Source organism: Rhinatrema bivittatum, chromosome 8 (assembly GCF_901001135.1).
Source record: "Rhinatrema bivittatum chromosome 8, aRhiBiv1.1, whole genome shotgun sequence".
Classification (NCBI taxonomy): domain Eukaryota; kingdom Metazoa; phylum Chordata; class Amphibia; order Gymnophiona; family Rhinatrematidae; genus Rhinatrema; species Rhinatrema bivittatum.
Genome location: NC_042622.1, coordinates 271650442 through 271668222, shown reverse-complemented (window position 1 = coordinate 271668222; position 17781 = coordinate 271650442). Strand labels below are relative to the sequence as shown.

At 43.8% G+C, this 17781-nt stretch overlaps 1 protein-coding gene across 3 annotated transcripts in view; it reads right to left on the bottom strand.

Moving 5' to 3' along the window:
• The window catches only part of MELK (maternal embryonic leucine zipper kinase), a 265917-nt gene extending 248352 nt beyond the window's left edge, over window positions 1-17565 (bottom strand). The window contains exons 1-2 of one of the 3 annotated variants that reach the window (XM_029610904.1): window positions 17168-17564; window positions 16928-17023 (exon numbers count right to left, since the gene is read on the bottom strand). The gene's annotated coding sequence lies outside the window, so the exon portion shown is untranslated. Of the gene's footprint in view, window positions 1-16927 lie in introns of all 3 variants that reach the window. The other 2 variants (XM_029610905.1, XM_029610906.1) reach the window with 2 other exon arrangements.
• Between the last annotated feature and the right edge of the window lie 216 nt (window positions 17566-17781).

Here is a 17781-nt window from a genome sequence, read left to right as displayed (position 1 = left end):
ATTAAACTCTGGAATTTGTTGCCAGAGGATGTGGTTCGTGCAGTTAGTGTAGCTGTGTTTAAAAAAGGATTGGATAAGTTCTTGGAGGAGAAGTCCATTACCTGCTATTAAGTTCACTTAGAGAATAGCCACTGCCATTAGCAATGGTTACATGGAATAGACTTAGTTTTTGGGTACTTGCCAGGTTCTTATGGCCTGGATTGGCCACTGTTGGAAACAGGATGCTGGGCTTGATGGACCCTTGGTCTGACCCAGTATGGCATTTTCTTATGTTCTTATGTTTTGTGTGGCACAGTTAAAAGATCTTGTAAAAAAGATAAGCATGTAAAAATGGTCCACTATTGACGGGGTAGAGGAAGTTCTACAGCATTGGTAAGTGTGCAGATGGGGAATGGCTTTTTCGGTTTTCTTGGTATAGCTGTTTTAACTTACTAGCATTAAGCCTGATGTTCAGTCTAAATGTTTTGGTTTTTACAGATTGAGATAAGTCTGCATCGAGAAAGGATTAGTCTTTTGAACCATTAAGCACAGAAGTTTTCAAAAATCTGGGAGAGTGCCTATGTCGTCAAGCAGTCTGTTGTAATGATTGAGCACAAACTATTTTGAGGTAAAATTTGTTAAGGATATATAGTTATACGTGTGTCCTATGGTCTTGCATCTAAAATATAGATTTGGTTCTCTCAGTGGTTGCAGTCCCCCTGAGGAAGCTAACGCAAGTGAAACAGGGGCCGCTTGTCGGGGCTAGACCACGTGAAACAACATCAATAATCAAGTTGAAAACTGATATCCAAAAGAGAAGCCATTTTGCCAGGGGACAGCTACAGAATGAAGAAGTGTTGTAATATGTGTTAAATTGGCATCCCATGTATAAGAGTTGGGAAATAGGAGTGGGGGTTGGGTATATAAAGATTGTAAGTGGATGTGTCCACAGGGAATTTAAGAAAAATTTTGCATTGAAGGTATATTGCAACATTGTACAGACTCGTTGAGTCCTATATGCTGACCTCTGTATATGTATTTGTATGATTTTAGGGTGTGAATGAGTGTGTGTATGGATATTTTATGGACACATTTCTAAGAATAATATTGATAATTGTGATAAGTTGTACACTTCTCTTATGATTTGTTGTGTCAATATGATATGCATGTATTGCTATCTAAGAATGTAAGAATGCAATAAATTTAAAAAAAAAAAAAGAAAATGTGTAGCGGTGATCGTGTCACTGCTTCATAGATGTCTATGAGAGGTAGTCTAGGTTATCTTATGTAAGTGATGTGTATTTAAGACTACAGAAAGCAGTTGTGACTTTCCATTACCGCTAAAATGGAAATAATTGGATATCGTAGTGGATGAAATGCTTGCCGTCACTGGACACTCTTGTGCGTTTGGATTGACGAAGAGACCGTTGTGAGGTCGATTGGGTGGCAGAGTGCACAGGTTGCAGTATGGTAGTGCACAAGTACAATCAAGGCGTGTCAACCTCTCCTTATTGTTAATTGTAAGAGGTTTGGATGGAACACGAATTAGGTGGTGGGTAGGTTAATGTAGAAATGGGGCAGTACATCAGTATATAACTTTGGGTAAGTGTTCAAGGTTACCATGCCGTGGTGAAATTGAAGACAAGGAGGGTAGTGAACCCGTGGTTGTAATTCACTGGTCTTCTTGTAGAAGGGAAATGGAATAGGAAAAAAAACAAAAAAAAAAAAAACACACAGTTATGCGAGGAGCAAAGGTGACAAGTGTGTAGAGGTGCAAGGAATAACAGCATTAGCTGTTCAAGATTTATGTTCATGTACCATGGCACCGGTGGTTGTGTAAAGTGATGTAGGCATAATAGGCCGTACATGAAGAGGTATAACAATGAGTAACATGAAAGTGGTGCTTCCTTTATATGAAGGTAATAAGCCGTAATGGAGCTTACAGGAACTCATAGTGAGGAGTTGCATTGCCTTTGCTGCCGCGATGGAGGCAGAACAGAAACGGCCAGGTAGGTTGATGAACACGCAGAAGCGCAGCAGGACAATCTGCCTGATACTTGAATGTGATTGAGAGTTGTCCTGAGGATAGGAGAAAAAAATGCAGATAAACCAGCTCGTCAATGTCCATGCCTTAAGGTGTAGGGAGGCATGGAGAAGATGTTTCCTCAGTCTAGTGAAGAAACCAGGAGCTGTGTCCAGGAGAATTGGGTTGCGGATCAAAAGCCGTCCTAGGTAATTGTACCCTGGACGTCTTGGTTATATTGGCAGGATGAGAAATAGATGTGCATCTGCGATATGGCAGAATCTTCTGGTCTGCTTTGCATCTCTGGAGTCACCGAGAGATGAGTGGGAGAAGACAAAGGGAATACATAAATATGTATGTGACCAACTGATGAAAAGGTAGTTAGAGTTTGAGTGAACTCAGAATCTAATAAAGCTCTGCATTTTCCTGTTGTACAGTGCTGCAAGAGACCTGTATTAGTAAGAAGTCTTAGTGAGTGAATGTTTGGAGTTACCTCTAAAGTTAGGTCCCCCTTTGTGGTGGTGAAAGTGATGGAATTTGTCTGGGAACGGAATAGACCATGTCAAGTAAATAATTTATGGAAAAAAAGAGATGGATATACATTGAGCATGATCCAGATTCCGAATGCCACTTCATAGATGTTTCAGGAACTGGGTACTTTTTTTTGTTTTTACACAATGCAAGACAGATTCATGTGAATCCTGACTCTCATACCCTTGTAGGGAATCTTGAGGAATATGTGCAGAGCATGTTATTTACGAAGTCGATAGAACTTGACTCTGGAATTCGCACGCATGTTGAGGTGAGGTTACCTGATGTCATAGGGAAGTCAAGGATGAGCTCGCTAAACATGTCAATGGAAGAAGTTACCATTGTGAGTCCATTTCTGGTTTGTTTGGTTTTTTGCAGACCAAGCAATGTGAGGTCAAGAAATGTAGAAATGGAGTCCATTGGTGCTTGAGATCGTATCGCAGGTGGTGGATATGTAGCATGGAGTTTCAATCTCTTCACTTTTGAAAGAGCGGACTCTACTTCATCACCTCGGTTTACAGAGAACAATGTTATTGTTCTCTGTAAACCGAGGTGATGTAGACCTTTACGTACCGCGGTATATAAAAATCTCAAATAAATAAATAAAATACTTCGATAGAGTTATGAGAATTTCACTGAGTCGTAAATAGCGGAATTGCGCATCCTATATTTTAAGTCCGTTTTCAGAGACGCAGGTCCAGTAAAGAAAGGCTTTTCCCACATCTTGTGCAAAGCAGTTTAAAATATTGTGTGGAGCAAAGCCATGGGTTCTGGTGGCATTTCAAAACTTTTCAAAATGCCTAGAACCTCTGATCTGGGATTTTTTCTGTTTCTATATTTAATAGATTTCCCACCTTCTCTATAAACTTTGCATTGGTCAAGTCTTCCAGTGGAGTATAGGGTTCTGGAAGACCAGGGTGGAAGAACTGGGCAATGACGTTGACCACTGAGAAGTTGGGCTATCTGGACATGCTGGGGTCGGAGACAATGCAGGTGGCTGAACTGGCTATATGGGACTCTGAGGCCGGTGCTGACAGAACGACCTGCAGGCCGTGGATGAGAGGACTGCAAATCTTGAAAGGTATTTAGTGCCTGGGAAATTTGAAGCATAGCTATAGAGGCTAGATGAGTCTGCAGATGTGATGGGAGTGGTGTTTCAGGGAGAGCTGCCAGAAGAAGATCCTGAGGTGTTGCTGAAGACCACTTACGTTTTTGTGTAGATGGCTCTATGGTCTACTATGAGAGAGTGATGAACAGTTTGAGAGTAAATCACCACTGAGCGAAGGAGCTCTAGACTCGTCTAGAGGATCCAGATAAAAAAAAAAAAGGGTTAAACGTCCACAGAGTCTATATCTGGCTGTGGGGCAATCAAGAGGAAAGGCGCTTGAAGGATATGTTTAGTTTTCTGGGTTCTTTTGTGAGGTTGTATGTCACTTGGAGGTAGTGCCAGGCTTCAGGAAGTTGTAGTATGCGGTGTTATAGATGTTTTGACCGGCGTCCTCATGAGTAGATGCAGTGTGCTGTGATTGTTTACAGTGCTTTGAAGCGGTAAGCACCGGTGTGTCGTGCTCTGACATTTGCTGGCGCTTTGGGTCTGTTGCGTCGACTTAGACGCATGGGGGTGAGTGGGAACAGGCCTCTGTATCCCACTAGGCTCATGAGGGGGTTTAGGAGGGAAAACCTCAACCCCTTTTAGCAGCGGTTTGTTTTTCAAACCTGGCTGTTTGATGGTCTCCCAGCTCCAGTGATGCAGCTCTTTTAGAGGGTTTCTTCTGTTTCTTCACCGGTCCAGGTGAAGATTGTGTAAAGGGCGCCCTCAAACGCGCTATACGTTCCACGTGTTGCCTCTGGACCCGGGGAGACATCCGAGCACAGTCTCTGCAGGAGGCTTGGTGTGCTCCGGGCCCAGGCATATGTAACAATTATGTACATCAGATATGGACATAATTTTGCCACGTTGGCAGTATTTAAAACCAGATGGCTTAGGAGCCATCACTGCCAAAAAGTGAATCGCAAAAAATTTGAAAAATTTGCAAAAAAATTGATGAGGCGAGAGAGAAAACTCCGTGCTATCGGCTCACGGAAAAAAAAAAAAAAAAAAAAAGAGACCGAGGAGAGAAATGGATTCGCGTGGGAAGACGACTGCGCAGACGTACAGAGTTAAAAACTGTCACTATTTGAGAGAAACTCCGCCTACTTCCCAGTCGCATTGACGCTCCCAGACAGCATGGCTAATTCAGTCCTGCTATCGAAGGGAAAGCCTCACAATGCAAGATTAATAACTAGAATACAGGATTTTATTTAACATCTCTTCTATACCGATGTCCGTTCGCACATCGCATTGGTTCACAGATAACAAGAACTTTTGGGCAGAGCCCTTACAAAGAACGGATATATACAATAAACTTTGGGGCGTAGCCCTTAACAAAACCAGGGAAAACAATACACGGGAGGGGAAGAAATATGATTGATTTACAGACTATATATATATATATATATATATATATATATATATCTATATATATCTATCTATATACATAAAAGTTCCGTAAGTTCAATGTACCAAACTCAGAGGATGAGCAGAAGGAGGAGATTTTTTTTCCAAAAAGGCTAAGAAATATTTATACATTTGGCTAAGATCTTACTAAATAAAAAAACAATGACTGGAGAAAAAGTTAAATGCATTTTTCACATTTTCTTTGTTACAAAAGCTCCTCAGGTGAGTCCATGTGAAGGAGTTCGATTCCATGAACCCCTGAAGACTGCACAGCTGTGACGCCTCTCGTCTCATCATGCTGCAGTGAAACGCACAGCCATCTTGATTTACTAACATTTGCAACGCAAACGGAACCTAATACGTAATGACGTACTTACGCACTAACGTTTAGTGAACGTGACTCCATTTTGGACTCATATTTTGTATTGTATTAATACGAACGCCGTCGCAAATGTCTAACCCGTCAATTAAATGACGAAACAATAGTCTGATCATAAGCTACACCTACTAGAAACCACGCTAGCTATTGCTTGTTCAGCAGTTTGTAAAATGTTTGTTCAGCAAAACCAGAACGCATGTGTGAAAGATAAGAACTGTAAAGTGTATAAAGGTTTGCTCCGAAGGGGGCGTGGCATGCAGTTGTACTAAGCCGTTGTCTTAGCTGCATCTTGCTGGCAATAAAAGTCTATCTTTACGGATCAGTTGTCTGGACCTCCTTACTGACTAAAAAGAGACGGTTACATTTGGCGAGCCAGCCAGGAGGTACCGGAGACGCTATTTTAGGCCAGAAGGTCCGGTAGTTTGGAGGCGGAGCAGTCCCCCAGACATACCTGGTGAGTGGCCACCGCTGAGTTCAGCGATCAGGTTTCTGAGGGGATCGTTCCACAGAAATTCTGCCGGGACCTCTGGGTTGATGATCCGGGAAGAAGGCTTCCACGACGATCGGAAGACCCCTGCAGGCGAGTATTATGGGTATATGGAAATAAGTAAAGACTAGCTAGCAAAGGAAATAGCCCGGTCTTTTTCTGGCGGACCGAGGGGGCCTTGATCACACCCCACGCAGTGTGTTAGTAGGAATTACATTCCGAAGACCACGCGGATGATATGTATGGAAATAATAAGTAAACGTATACGATAGTGGGAATAGGTTTCTTGTTGTCTGAAAGAGAGTGAATGGCCTCGCAGTTCTAGACCGGGCGACCGCGTTCTAGTCGGGGCAAGTGTGACCCTTTTGTGTCTAACGGATAAGGACCCCTTACCTATCCGTTTTCCTTTCCCTCCCTTGTCTGTGAATTCTATCCTAATGGGAGGGAGCGGGTCGACTCCGTTAAAAGTCATGACGGAACACTATAGCGAAGTGTTCGATGAACATAAATGTACAAAACCCGGAATGATTCAACGATGCACCCATAAATGGCCCGGTTTCTGTGTAAATTGGCCTCCAACAGGAACTTTTAATTTCCAAACGGCCACACGGGTCCATAAAATAGTCATACGAGAAGGAAACCCGGGTTGCCCTGAGGATATACCATACATAACCGCGTGGATCGCAGTTATTGAAAATCCTCCAACATGGGCAAGGAAACTAGTGGAGGGAGCCGCCCTCGTAATGGTGACTCAAGCATGTAAGATGGGAGACCGGAAATCCCCAAACCGGAAAAGAAAGGGCAAGGCGGCCATATTGGACCCTACAGAGCATGCGTCATCTGAGGCGGCCATATTTGTAGTACAAGGGAATCCACGGACTCCAGAAAAAAAAATTAAACCCCTGCCGCCCGCAGCATTGCCCGACGCTGAAAATATTTTGCCGCCGCCATATGCCCCTAGTTATCCCCCCACATATCCCACGCCACCAAGCCCCCCAGTTCCCTCCAATGCGCAAGCTGATCCAAGAATGGCACTAGCTTATGAAGAACGACCCGAAACGGCGATCGCGAAGGAAGAAGGCGGCGGGTCATCCGTGTCAGACGGAACTCGCAGTAAGACCCAAGCCGCAGCTAGTTTGCAATTACCAATCAGGGAAACATCAACTGTTGTTCCTGTAGTCCCAACTGAAGAAAACGAGCATCGTACTACGCAAACAATAAGATTATTTACCTACATACCTTTCACATCCAGCGATCTTTTTAATTGGAAACAGCTGGGACCATCATACGCTGAAAAACCAGAACAGATGATAGACTTTTTACGAGGCATTTTCGCCGCCCATAATCCTAACTGGGCTGACATTCGGCACCTAGCCTCCATTCTTTTCACCACTGAAGAACGCCGACAGATACAATTAAACATGGAAGAGGCAGCTCGATTAGGAGCCGGATCAGACGGACGTCCCGAAGACGTAGTAAGAGACTTAGCCCCGACTGCGGATCCTAACTGGGATTTCCAGACCGCGGCAGGGCGGGTGCGCATTACCGCCTATCAGACCGCATTTCTTGAAGCTTTAAAGAAAGGGAAGCAGAAAGTTGTAAACATGGGAAAAGTCCAAGACGTGGTGCAGAAGAGAGATGAGTCCCCCGGAAACTTTCTGGAGCGATTAATGGACGCGTACCGTCAATACAGCCCGTTTGATCCAGAGGATCCCAAATATCAATCCATCATAGTGATGAGCTTCGTTAGCTAGTCCTGCCCAGACATTCGCCGGAAGTTGCAAAAGCAGGAGGGGTTCGAGGGCATGAATATCAGCCAATTAAAAGTAATGGCTGATAAAGTGTATGTAAACCGAGAACCGGATGGAGACAGCAAGGAAAAGAAAGAAACTAGAAAGTTAAGAGAACGTGTTAGTTTGTTAGCCGCAGCGTTGGAAGAAACTAATTTCGGGAACCCGTCTAGGCAGTATCACGGGTATCCCGGATTCCGAGGAAGAGGCAGACCACCCTCAAGAGGGCTGCCAAGAGGACGAGCGAATAGAGGAGGAGTGGTTAGAGGTGGAAGAATGCCATTGGGAACCAACCAATGCGCATATTGTAAACAAGAAGGGCATTGGAAGTCTGAGTGTCCGGTGCCCCTGCAAGCAAAGCAGGAAGAATATACGCCGCCCAAATCTAAAGAAACGGAATGGCAGATGACTGTAGGTGAAACTTCCGGCGAGGATAGTGAAGCATGACTAGATAGGGGAACTCTTCCCATAGACCCCCTAGTGGAGATAAAAGTGGGGGCTGAAACGTTCAAAGGGCTGTTGGATACGGGGGCTCAACGATCTGTGATGACCACAGCCATCACCACGCCTACTTCAAAAAACATATCTATAGTCGGGGCTTCCGGAAAACCACTAACTGCTCCCTTCCTTCAGAAACGGCAGGTTACAATAGGAAGACAATTAGTGTCCCATCAATTCCTCTACGTGCCAGGGTGCCCAGTACCTCTCATAGGAAGAGACCTCCTATGTAAATTAAGGGCTACCTTGCAGTTCGAACCTACCGGTGAAATCAAGGCATCCTTTGCCAATAGTCCAGTTTCCCTTATATGTCCACTACAAGAGGAATGGAGACTACATCTCCCCGTCCTTGAACAAATCACTCTGCATCGATATGAAGGGGACACCCCTCTTAACGAACAACGCAGACAACTGATGGATAGTGTGCCCCAAGTATGGTCCGAGCAGAACCCGGGAGGAATAGCTATCGACGCTACCCCCATATGGATAGAGATGAAGCAGAATGCACAGGTGATTAATCAACCTCAATACCCCATTCCATATATGGCCAGAGAAGGAATTGAAGTACACCTGCAGAGACTGTATGATTTGGGAATTCTCAGGCGAATCAGATCTGCTTGGAACACCCCTCTACTGCCCGTAAAGAAACCCGGTTCTTCTGATTACCGACCTGTACAAGATTTACGGAGAGTGAACAATCAAGTAGCAGATCTAGTAGCCCTCGTACCAAATCCATACTCGATCTTGGCTCAAGTTTCCCCTACATCCAAGTGGTACAGTGTCATTGACCTCAAATATGCTTTCTTCTCCGTTCCAGTAGCAGAAGAGTGCCAGAAGATCTTTGCCTTCACATGGAAAAATGCACAAACTGGAATCAAGCAGCAGTACACATGGACTCGCTTACCGCAAGGATTTAAGCACTCACCCACGATGTTCGGGGAGCAACTGGCAAAAGACTTGAAGATGTACCAAGTCACGTATGGGCCAGTAATACAGTATGTGGATGACCTTCTGTTGTTTCGTGAAACGTATCACGAATGTGCAGTAGCCACTCTCCACTTACTAAAGACGTTGTACTCAAAAGGATACCGTGCAAGTAAAAAGAAGGTGCAAATTTGTGAATTGGAAGTAGAATACCTGGGCTTCCAAATCCGGGAAGGTACCCGTTTGCCTTGGAATATCCCGTACCAGTTCAATACGAGGTCAACCTGTACCCACTTGCAAGAAAGAGCTCCGAGCGTTCCTTGGAGCTGCAGGATACTGTAGGCTGTGGATCGCTAACTACGCTGTTATTGCCCAGTCCCTGTACGACAAGCTGCGGGGAAAGGAGGCAGAATCTCAGCCTTTTCAGTGGGAAACCCATGAATTGACAAGTTTACAACAATTAAAAGATGCCTTGATTGAACCCCCTGCTCTAGGGTTACCAGATGTAATGAAACCATTTCATCTATTCGTCGATGAAAAGAAAGGCATGGCCATTGGGGTATTGACTCAAACTCTAGGCTCATGGGAGAGACCTGTTGCATATCTGTCAAAAGGAATGGACAATGTAGCAAAAGGATGGCCAGGTTGTCTTCGAAGCATTGCGGCTGCATGCTTACTAATTCCAGAAGCGGTCAAATTAACTTTTGGACAAATCTTGAATGTAACGACCCCCCATACCATTCAAGGACTGCTAGAAACTCATGGACCAAAATGGATGACTAATTCACGTCTTGTAAAGTATCAAGCTCTGCTATGTGAAACTCCTGAAATCCAAATACAGGACAGCAAAAACTTGAACCCGGCCACTCTTATGCCGGCACCTGAACCCGTCGCACATGACTGTGAGGAGGTCATGACTACAATACATTCCAGCAGACCAGACTTGAGAGATCAACCATGGCAAGGAGCGTGGACATTGTTTACTGATGGGAGCAGCCAAGTTATTGATGGAATTCGAGTTGCTGGGTATGCTGTGGTTTCTGAAGACGACATTATTGAAGCTGAGCCCCTACCTCCTGGGACATCAGCCCAAAAAGCTGAACTAATCGCTCTCGCTCGAGCTTTACAATTGGCAGAGGGACAGACTGTGAATATTTATACAGATTCCAAATATACTTTCCTCACAATCCAAGTACATGGAGCCCTATATAAGGAGCGAGGGTTTCTAACAGCTGAAGGAAAGCAATTGGCTAATGCGCTTGAAATACATCAATTGCTAAATGCTGTATGGGCACCACAAAAGGTAGCTGTCATGCATTGTAAAGCCCATACTGGAAAGTCAGATCCCGTTGCAAAAGGAAACCAATGGGCAGACAAAGCAGCGAAAGAAGCAGCCCGTGCCCATTTAGTATCAATCCCAACTACAACATGTCCACTTCTGCAATTCCCAACAGAAACTCCTACCTATTCGACAGAGGAGAATGACTGGGCACAGGCTGAACAGATCCACCATCAAGATGGCTGGTGGATTCTGCAAGATAACAGAGTATGGATACCAGAAACATTAGCTTGGACTATTGTCAAGGAAGCACATAACAAAACCCATCTCGGACGAGATGCACTAATAAAGTTGCTGGGAAAAACGTACTACATCAATAAAATCGTCCAATTAACAAAGCATGCAATCAGCCAATGTGTCACGTGTGCCAAAAACAATCCTAGAAGTGGACCTGGTCCATCACCCGGACATATTCTAAGAGGAACTACACCATTTCAAGTTTGCCAAATCGACTTCACTCACATGACTCCGTCCAAAGGCTACAAAGCAATGCTGGTGGCTGTCTGCACCTATACCGGATGGATCGAAGCCACACCAACACGAACTGAAACCTCCAAAGAAGTTGCGTCCCTGCTCCTTCACCAAATCTTACCACGCTACGGATTACCAAGACAAATCAATTCAGACAATGGACCAGCATTCACCAGCGATGTTATCCAGAGATTAAGTAAAATTCTCGGTATCACATGGCATTTGCACTGCGCATGGCGACCGCAGAGCAGTGGATCTGTTGAACGAGCTAACAGAACTTTGAAAAATCAGATAGCTAAACTATGTCAAGAAACAAAGACCAAATGGCCAGACATCCTACCCTTAGCCTTGCTACATATCAGATGTAGTCCAAAACGATCTGGGCTAACACCGTATGAGATGATGTATGCAAGACCTCCACCTCTCCCTTCTTTTCCTGAATCACTGCAGATACAAGGGGAGTTATCACTCAGTAATCAGCTCAAAGGACTATATAACAGTCATTGCGATTCAGGACTATACATGTGACGTTGAGCCATTAGTTCTGTTAACCCCAGTTCATCCATTCCAAGTTGGAAATTCTGTATGGATGAAGGACTGGGATGAATCCGATTTCCTTAAACCACGTTGGAAGGGTCCATACACAGTACTACTCACCACTCCTACTGCTGTAAAGGTCTCTGGATGTCCTTCCTGGATTCACTGGACTCGTTTAAAACCTGCTGCCTCCAGTTGGCAAGTCTCCAGGATTGGAGACCACAAATTAAAGTTCACTCAAAACAGGCAACAAGATAGTCCAGATTAGATGATTATAGTACTTTGCTAAAGAGTACTAACATATACATTTTTTTCTTCCTTTCAGAATTAATCTACTGAACTACTTCCAACTCAAATCCAAAGTGTTTACCCTCAACTTCCAGCCATGAAAAACAGACTACTACAAGTTATTCTACTAATTTCCTGTTCTAGAGCTACATCTCTCGTTCTACCTCTAAGCAAGAACTGCACTGAATGTGTCAAGTTAATCCGTACCACTACTCCAGATGGGTTCCAGATTGTCTCTACCATTATACACCAATCCCAGCCACCCAGCTCATGTGCAACTCAGCCTGCGTGCTCATTGAATACTACTCAAGGATACCAGTCTTTTCACCGTTGCCTGCAAAATGACAAAGTCATTTGTCATACACCTACAACTCCCAAGTACTATAACATTACCCTGACTGCTGGATTACCAAAGAGCTATACCTCAACCATTGTTCCGGAAGGAAAAGGCATCCTATACTACATCAACTCGACCAAAGTCCTTATCGGAGGAGAATCTACTGCTACCATAAACTTCGACGCCTGTGAAGCCATTGGAAAACACCCTAACGCCCTCCATTGCGGATCTAAGGCCTGGAAAAAGTCCTATGCTCACAACCACAAGTACCTTTGCCCTTACAATCGGGTGGCCAACCCATCTCATTGGCTACCATGTCAAGGAGACTTAATTTTATCAGGATGGGCTCTGGTATGTGACTATACAGGAGGAGGGTATCATGGCTGCCATGGAATTGGCAGGTTAACCGCAGTAGCTGGTAATACCATGTCCATACAATGGCCCATACGGGGTGAAGGATATCCCTGGCAAGACACTTGGGGCTTTGGAATTGATGGAACTGGGAAAGACCCCATGACTTATATAACAATTACCCAGCGTCGAGACAAACCTCGACCAATCATTCATCAGACTACTGTTGTGGGCTATCAGTCCTTCTTTGATGAAATATCCCACGCATCAGAAGAATTGAAACAACATGCATTCTCCAATCGCGCAAAAAATATGTTTGTCAATCTGGCTGAGAATATAGCTCTCTCTCTTGAAGTTAAAAATTGTTTTGTCTGCGGAGGAACGCACACCGGAGAACAATGGCCATGGGAAGCCAAAGAGGTCTTCCAAACCGATCTCAATCAATTGAACACGACTATAACTTACAAACGGAAACCACACCCATATGAATGGGCTCTCCAGACGGATGTCATTGGCAGACATTGCATATCTCGACAACATTCTCGAGTATATACTACCTCTGTTGGTAATTCCCCATGTACTGGGGTGCTTACTGCTAACCTAACCAAACAAACCTGGTGGCAAACTGAGAATTTGACAATGCCCACTACCATGTGGACTGACAAAATCCTCAACAAAACGTGGACTGCTGCTGGGGTGCCAACTACCCTCTTCGCTGCACCAGACGGCTACTACTTCGTTTGTGGCCGCCGGGCATATGAATTGCTACCACTCAACTGGTATGGCACCTGTTTCCTGGCCACCATACGACCAAGTTTCTTTCTCTTACCAATCACAGCGGGTGAAACATTAGGAGTACCTGTCTACAGCCCTATGAAGCCAAACAAGCGTCGCAGAAGTCCTAAAGTTTCTATTGGTGATTGGAAAGATCAGGAGTGGCCTCCTGAACGAATTGTACAATACTACGGCCCTGCCACATGGGCTGAAGATGGCTCCTATGGATATAGAACCCCAATATACATGTTAAATCGCATCATTCGCCTACAAGCAGTACTAGAACTTCTGACTAACGATTCTGCAATGGCCCTCAATATCCTTGCCAAACAAAACACCAGAATAATTACAGCTGTCTACCAAAATCGTTTAGCCTTGGACTACCTCCTAGCACAGGAAGGTGGTGTCTGTGGCAAATTTAATCTCTCCAATTGTTGTTTACAGATCGATGATAAGAGCAAAGTTATCGAAGAGATTACTGATCGAATGATCCGATTAGCTCATGTCCCTGTGCAGACTTGGACCGGTATCCTTGATTGGACTTCCTCACTACCAAATTGGCTTACTTCAATCCCCGGATTGAAGGACATTCTCTTTCCTCTTCTGTTTTTTATTCTAACTTGCATTCTGTTCCCTATTTGTTTACCTCTTATTTTCAGAAATCTACGATCCATGATTGAAACCATTGCTGATCGCAGGGCTGCAGCTCATGTTATGATGATCAATAAGTATGTGTCGATTTCCTCATTCCCTGATTCTGACGCATCTGACTCTGATGATATCTCTTTTGATTCTGATAACGATTATTTTGATACTAAACTCTAATCCCACCTAATTCAACGATAGGACCACTTTTGTTGCTAGGGTAAGTCGGGCTACAAAGGGGGTTGACGCCATTAGGGCCCATCCGTCTCAAACCCGTGAAGAAACCAACGACCTAGCAGCATCTTAGGGTCCACCTTGAAAGTTATTAGTATTAATTCTTGCTTCTCTTTTCAGTTACTTAACAGCTACAAGTGATACTTCCACTTTCCGTCGCCGTTGAAGTATCAAAGGGGGGAATGAAGGAGTTCGATTCCATGAACCCCTGAAGACTGCACAGCTGTGACGCCTCTCGTCTCATCATGCTGCAGTGAAACGCACAGCCATCTTGATTTACTAACATTTGCAACGCAAACTGAACCTAATACGTAATGACGTACTTACGCACTAACGTTTAGTGAACGTGACTCCATTTTGGACTCATATTTTGTATTGTATTAATACGAACGCCGTCGCAAATGTCTAACCCGTCAATTAAATGACGAAACAATAGTCTGATCATAAGCTACACCTACTAGAAACCACACTAGCTATTGCTTGTTCAGCAGTTTGTAAAATGTTTGTTCAGCAAAACCAGAACGCATGTGTGAAAGATAAGAACTGTAAAGTGTATAAAGGTTTGCTCCGAAGGGGGCGTGGCATGCAGTTGTACTAAGCCGTTGTCTTAGCTGCATCTTGCTGGCAATAAAAGTCTATCTTTACGGATCAGTTGTCTGGACCTCCTTACTGACTAAAAAGAGACGGTTACACATGTATTCACACTTCAAATCTGAAGTAATTTAATAATGTACTCTTTTAAACTGATACCCTAGGAAACATGCATCACAAATATGTTTGTGATCCTGAGCTTCAGTTATAAATTTTAAACTGCACACATTTGGCATGAGGACTCAAATTAAAAAAAAAAAAAAAAAAATTAAAATAAAAAAATCAACCTACTTCTATTTTCACTCTCCTGTGAAGTACTATCAGACTACAGTAGCTGCCTGCTCCAAACGTTTTCTGGTTGTCATATTAAATTTTCCATGTCAACAGAACTATTGAGAGCATGTTTTGTTTTGGGTTTTTATTTAAATAAAATTTTGTATCCTGCTCTATCCACTGATCATATGTATTGATGTTACCCACCCCAACTACAAACAGATGAACAACAAAACTACAAAATATAATAGCTGTGACCAGCACGCAAAATCCATACCAGCAAACCTTATCATATCCTTCAATTCAGTACCCTAACAGAAATCTAATAATTTAAATATTTCATGCTTGCAGGCACTTGTTGCCAACTAACAGCTGTTCCTGTCCATGGTATTAACTTTTTGAATACATTAGTATTGTAGTAAACTACATATTGTCACTCTCCTCTTCATGTAAAATGCCACCCTTGAATTATCCAAAATATTTTTCTACTAAAGAAGAAAAAAAAAGATACTAACAGGCTGAGATAAAAAAAAAGTTGGAGGTATGAAATACTTAAATGTTCCATGCAAACTTCACATTATGTACAGTAACCCACAGACGTCCTTTCATTCATCTCACCTGATTCTCCTCCTCACACTGTCTTGCACCCCAAAATGTGTTATCAACCCTGGGTAGTGAGAGATTTATACTCTTAGCAATCATCTCTAATAAAGGTCAGTGACGCCATCCTACTGTGACATCAGCACATGACAAGTTCCCCCTCCTTCTCAGTTACAGAGCTAAGGAGACCGTGAGCTGAACAGGTTCTCGGTGGCAGTGTACGGCTGAATGGAGAAGGTTCAGAGAAGGGCTACCAAAATGATAAAGGGGAGTGGAACAGCTCCCCTATGAGGAAAGACTAAAGAGGTTAGGACTTTTCAGCTTGGAGAAGAGACGGCTGAGGGGGGATATGATAGAGGTGTTTAAGATCATGAGAGGTCTAGAACGGGTAGATGTGAATCGGTTATTTACTCTTTCGGATAGTAGAAAGACTAGGGGGCACTCCATGAAGTTAGCATGGGGCACATTTAAAACTAATCAGAGAAAGTTCTTTTTTACTCAACGCACAATTAAGCTCTGGAATTTGTTGCCAGAGGATGTGGTTAGTGCAGTTAGTATAGCTGGGTTTAAAAAAGGATTGGATAAGTTCTTGGAGGAGAAGTCCATTACCTGCTATTAAGTTCACTTAGAGAATAGCCACTGCCATTAGTAATGGTTACATGGGATAGACTTAGTTTTTGGGTACTTGCCAGGTTCTTATGACCTGGATTGGCCACTGTTGGAAACAGGATGCTGGGCTTGATGGACCCTTGGTCTGACCCAGTATGGCATTTTCTTATGTTCTTAATGTATTGCCAGGCCCATTACCCTGTACCTAAATGTGTGCATTTCAAAGCCACTAGAGCTGTATGTACTTTAAATGAATCCTCTTTCACCCATCCCTCCCCAATGAAGACTAGGCGAAGCACAATCCCGTGTCAGGGCACAGTGTTGTAACTATTACCACACTTTGCACTATAGAAGGGCACGTAAGAAAGGGTGGATCACTAAAATATATATAAATATAAACATCGAAAGAGATTATTATTATTATTATTATTGAAACGTGTGTAAGAAATAGCCAGGCATGGTTATATCTGCGCATATACCTGCTAAAAATGTAACATTTTGTAACCCATTAAAGCGTTTATTTTTAAGTCTTCAGGAAAAACATTAAACAAAAAAAAGGGGGATTTATACTACTTAACATAAAAGGCATTTTTAAAAGCAAGTAGCCTTTTAAATGAGACATTTGAAGTATGAGCCGCATTGTTTTTAAAAACGTTTGCGTTCTCATACCAGGAAAAAAAAAAAAAGATTTGGTTTATAAAATAAAAATTAAAAAACACAAGATAAGCGGGTTTGCAGGGCTAAATACAATAAAAAGTAAAGTTACTGACCTGGGCGACGTCGTGGATTCTGTCAGGGAAAGGGGAGGCCCGGCGGCGGCGGCGGCGCCGGTTACCCACTCACACCAGAGAGGCACAACACGAGATCTGTTTTTAAACGCAAAAAGTTAAATAACCGTCACTCTCCCTTTTGTTTTTTGCAGGATAGGGAACCGCACAAGCCTCGGCCGGTGGGGGCTGTCACTGAGAGCCGGTCCCGGAGCTCAGCCCCTTCTTCACCTCAACGCTCACCCGCGGCGGTTTTTCCTTCCCCACGGCGCGGAGACTCCTCCGAGCCTACACCGTGGCGAGAGCAGGGAAACGCCGGCTGCCCTTCCCTTCCCTTCCTCCTCCGTGAGGTGTCTTTATATCATTAATTAATTCCTTGTTTTAAATTCCCCGCCACTGCCCGCGGCCTCTCATTTGCTCTCGCGGGCGGCCGCACAAAATGGCGCCGGGGGGAGGGGGAGGGGGAGGGGCGGCTTCCCCGAGAGGCTGCGAGCGAGGCCTCCTCCTCGTCGTCGTCGTCTCTTTCTTTCCTCTCCTGACTCTCGTGCATTAAACGTTGCAAGGAATAACTTCCGATTTTAAACTTTTTTTTTTTTAATTGCGATGAAAGTTAAAACGTCCTAAAACGAGAGGTGCGGAGAACCAAACGAGCGGCTGAGCCAGAGATCCTGCGGGCTGGAGCGGAGGAGGCGGAAACCAGAGACTGGCGCTTGGGTTTTGAAAGTATAATATATATATTTATTTAATGTATTTTATTATTGAACGTGTCTGTTATTTAATTGCCTGATTAAAGGCTGTTTCTAGGTGAGGGAATCGATCAGGCTGTGAGAAATAGGCGTCTGGCAATCTGCTAAATT